This window comes from Manduca sexta, unplaced genomic scaffold (genome assembly GCF_014839805.1).
Source record: "Manduca sexta isolate Smith_Timp_Sample1 unplaced genomic scaffold, JHU_Msex_v1.0 HiC_scaffold_834, whole genome shotgun sequence".
Classification (NCBI taxonomy): domain Eukaryota; kingdom Metazoa; phylum Arthropoda; class Insecta; order Lepidoptera; family Sphingidae; genus Manduca; species Manduca sexta.
Window position 1 is genome coordinate 536 of NW_023595666.1, and position 5,120 is coordinate 5,655.

The window sequence follows — 5,120 nt, forward strand, 5'->3', positions numbered from 1 at the left end:
AACATTGAAACTTACATTTTATATTGGTGAAAGTAACGTTACGGGTAAATAGGTGACTGCTTTTTAAAAACGTAGCTCGACATTATTTTGTATGTCTTGAACACTACTACACATAAACATTCATTTTATCCTTAAACGTGTAAATGCCCTTTACCACATCATGGGTAAATCCTTGGCGAAAAGTGGTAGGTACACTTGTTGCGCCTCTGCCTATCCCTCCCGGGGGTGGAGGGGTGTATGGCGTGAGTGCATGTGTGCGTCACTTATGTTTTCAAAATGATTTCACCAATAAATAACACATTCCGATCTAAACTGATTACAGTATGATTAATTCAAATTTAAGCGACGATCGCGTAGTTGCGTTGGGTGAGGAACGGCCTGCCGAGACGAATGTCCATAGGTTCAAATCCCAAATGCACACCGCATACACCTCTGGCTTTTCTATAATTATGTGTGTATTCTTTGTGAATTATCGCTTGCTTTAACGGTGAAGGAAAATATTGTGAGGATACCTGCATACCTTAGAATTCTCTACAGGTATTTCGAAGGTGTGTGAAGTCTACCAATCCGCACTAGGCCAGCGTGGTGGACTAAGGCTTAATCCCTCTCAGTAGTAGAGAAGGCCCGTGCCCTACAGTATAGTGCCCTCATATATTTTGATGTAAGTAAAACAAATAAGATCTAGTAAAGGGAGTATTGGCTATACACTACTGTATCAGTTTACAAAACTAATGAAGTATTTCAATACAAAATATTATTAACATAATTTAAAATAACAATTATTTATGATCCAGTGCCGTTGCTAGGGACTGGGTGTGGCGCGAACCCCTTTGGGTGACAGTTCCATTATTAATAAAGTAATATCACGTACGGACATTAACTAACGTCTGAACGCGGTATTGAAGTCACACATGAATATAGATGTCCTATAAACAGCTCCAGTATTTTTTTATATTTGAGTTATTTCACAATACTGTTACTCGTGCTTACGATACAATTGCTACTAACCTATTTACCTACATTAATTTATCGACTTTGACCAACTTTTAATACTTGTTTAGTATAAAGTGTAACAATGTTTCAACTAGATTTTATCTCTAACATACAGATAACCCTGTTCTAATACTTTTATAATAAATATGAGTTTTTGCCAAATAATATAGAATGTGTAGATTACAATCTATCACAGGGCTAATATAAAAGGCACACATTTCTTTCAATTATTCATACGACTCACAGAGCCATTGCAAACAACTCTTCAACCATGGTAAAGTTGGTAATTGTCTTAGCCCTCCTAGCCCTCGCTTATAGCTGCGAGGCGAGACAGTTCTCGAGATGTGAACTGGTTCGGGAACTAAGGAGACAGGGCTTTCCTAACGCACAGTTGAGAAATTGTAAGTAATTTTTTTATTTGTTTATACATAGGGTAAGTCATTATTCATAAGAGATTGAAGACAATGAGTGCTGTAAGTCGTCATTTTCATCCCCTTATATAGTAAAAGCAACATAAAGTTAGGTGTGATGCCAAAAACGAACTGGCAGGAATGCAGAAATAATGTAGAACCGTGGAATTTGGTCATACATCTACAACAACAGTCGTAGAATTGGGACCGAGAATTATGTCACGATGGTGGGCGCAGTGCCGTGCGGAATACAATTCCGGACAGTGTTTCTACTGTTTGGATCATTTCCTCATTATTAACCGCGTTAAAGTATGGGAAGTCTACTGAAATATAGTTTCAATCAATTACTTACAATCAAAATTAATTACTCTTCTTGTTATTCATCTGTATTTGTTTTACTATTATATCATATGGTTCCAGGGGTCTGCCTGATTGAGGTTGAGAGCAATAGGATCACAAACAGGGTGAGCAGGGTGAACAGCGACGGCTCCCGGAACTATGGCCTTTCCAGATAAGCGACAGATACTGGTGCAACAACGGCTCCACACCTGGCAAGGACTGTAACGTCAGATGCAACGGTGAGAATATTACCATCAATTAGGGTCGTAGTAATCCTTAACAGGATTATCTGAAAGCATGCTTCTAAGGCCGATCTCGGAAATCTACTATGGATTACTGTACCCATGGCACTTGAACTAGTTAATTCTTCTTGATGCATTGTCATCGCATCTTTCATATGATGTGAAGGATAATAATTTCCAAAATTCTACATTTAATGTAAGATTAAAGACAACACATTTAATATTCCAGACTTGCTGACCAGCGACATTAGGAGGGCCTCGGTCTGCGCGAGGAGGATCTACAACCGCCACGGGTTCCGCGCGTGGAACGGATGGCGCAACCGCTGCCAGGGCGAGCTGCCCAACATCAGCTCCTGCTAGAAATCTTATATCCACAACAGAGCCAGACCTACGTACCTACAACGACCATATTTATTACTTTTCGTATCATCAATAATCAAGATGACATCAATTTAGCAAACTAGAGCATTATTATATTAACAATTGGCGACTACCTCGCATTTTACTTAGTAAAATGTAAAAATAATGACTCTCGTAGGGTCGGCTCTACATCACGAATATAATTATATAGGAATCATTTTTATACTTTAACGCTTATGTTTTAGTAAATATAAATATTAAAAAAAAGCTACAACTGATTTAAATTTTTATTGCTCTCTTTTCTATATAAATTTACCTTAATGGATGATATTGTTATTAAGAATTATAAAACTATCACGAATAGAATAAAAGCTGAAATCTACAAACTCCCCTTATTAGGGAATAGGTGTTACTCGCGTCTTCACCTGTGTGAAATACCTTTCCTATTACAAGTCTCTAAATCATTATAGCTATCCATAGCGATGTCTGAACGGCGTTAGAGCTATCTGTTGAACAAATCGAAATGAAAAATTCAAATATTTACTATAATTATAATTTACTAATATAAAATGTATGTATGTACTCTATAAGCCAAAGTAGGATATGATATATAGGAGTGCAAAGTTTCATTTAAATCCGTTCAGTGGTTTTTACGTTTACAAAACTAACATACAAATATCCAAATATTTTCACAAATTTTACATTTATTATATTAGTTGGAGTAATATAAGACAAGGTAATTAAGCGGCTTCCAATATAAGTGAAGAAAATAATTTACTAAAAAACCATCATCCGCATTAGATATTTAACATTTAAAATAAAAAGAAAGAACAAAAATCTGAGCAGGACTCTTGTCCTAAGAAGGTGCCATCATATGCTGGACATTAATTGATTATTTTCTTAATTTAACGCCTTACCCTCATTTTTTAACGCTCGTATAAATACGAATACAACTCTTTTAAATAGTGATTACGAGTGATTTCAGAGAGGCCTTATACAAATGGAAAAATCCCCTAATTATTAGCGATAAGTCCAACATCGTAGTTGCTAAATTAAATCTTGGTATTCATTTATCGCTTTATTTATGTATTTTGCATTATCGGCTACTCATAAATTTGACTCTCGCATTATAGGCAAGATACAGGCATAGCCCAATTTGGGGACCTCTGACAATTATTTAAATGCTTAACTCAGATATGCCAATTATTATTTACGTAATTTTTAATGTTATTATTTCTGTGCTCTATTGTTGCAATAAAGTTATTATTATTGTTGCAATAAAATTATTTATCTTACGATTATTCCAATAATTACGCGAATGTTAGACATCAAAATAAAATTATTTTTCGGATTGTATGATTATTTTTTATGATATAATTTTCTCTCGACGTTTTATTAAAAAGAAAATAAATTTAAAAATTTCATTTCTTTTTTTATTTATATAATTGTAAAATGTAGTATAACACACGTGAACTTTGTTTATGGTTAAATTATAAAACAATGAATGGTTCACCTGATTATAAGTGCCATGGCTCACAATAGCAGAGGCACACATCACTCTGAACTAAAAACATTACGAAGCACTGCATCTCGCTCAATCTTGTACTTTTTTCATACAAGCACGGCAAAGAGACCCAACAGTACATCTGATGATAAGTGGAGTTGGGTCCAAATAGAATGTCGACAGTGGACATAATTATGACGGCCTGTTGGAACCGAATGTAGGTACACAGGCTGATCCCGTAACGCGATACTAATACTGTGGCGGGTCTTAACATTATTTCAATATTTAATATTTGTTGTTTTTGTTAGTAACTCGTATTTTTTTCTTGTACGCCAGAGTTCGCTTGAGTAGGTAGTAGGTACCGCCGTATTGCTATTTCTACCGCTAAATAACAGTTTGCAAGCACTATTCTACTTGGGTACTAGACAATATAGTTTACATGAGCAAATCGATATTTCATCATAATTATTAGCAGCGTATTTTGTTTTTTTTTAGGACTCGTAAGTGTTGCTCGCGCCTGCGCCCGCGTCAATACATCCTGCTACAAGTCTTTAAAACACTATAGCGCGATTAATAGCGCCACCTGTACCATACCAACTCCATCTATTTAAAACATCAGATTATAACATTACATTATTTCCAATGGGAGCAATTTGAGCACTGGGATTAAAAGTAGCCTATGGGTCAATCTAGGTCATGAAATGAAATAATTTATTTGAACCTGCAAAATGTTCTACTTATGCTGGCGCCTCTCACAGACAAAGACTTTCCCACACATTTGAACACAGTTACAGACACTGACCAAATTTCAATTTTTATGTCTTTTACTTTTAGGTTTCCATATAATCGGTCCTCCTTCAAGCAACTTGATAACTTTGAACGCTTTGATGTGTGGTCGAAAAACCGTTACCGAATGGCAAATACGCAAACATTTAAACAAACTTTGCACAAATACGCAAATACCCGTGTCACACATGAGTTCAAACAAATGTTCAAATATATTTGCTATGTGTGGCGCCAGCATTATATTATTTTAGATTCTGTCTATATTAAGATACTTCACCACGAGATGGGAAAGCAGATCTTACCAGGGCAGAACTCTAGTGTAGCTCTTTTCGAAATCAATTTAAGACATAAACTACAGAGAAAAATGTATAATTGTTGTAATTGTTTAGTATAATTTCTAGCAGAACTTTATGTAACTATGACAACTCATCAGGGTCGCGAACGCCTAAGACGCTCACCCAAAAGTCTGTTTTATTTTTATAATCT

At 35.6% G+C, this 5,120-nt stretch overlaps 1 pseudogene; it reads left to right on the forward strand.

Annotated features, from left to right (window-relative positions):
• The first annotated feature begins 1,215 nt into the window (after window positions 1-1,215).
• Window positions 1,216-2,615, forward strand: LOC115443045 (annotated as a pseudogene).
• The last annotated feature ends 2,505 nt before the right edge of the window (window positions 2,616-5,120 follow it).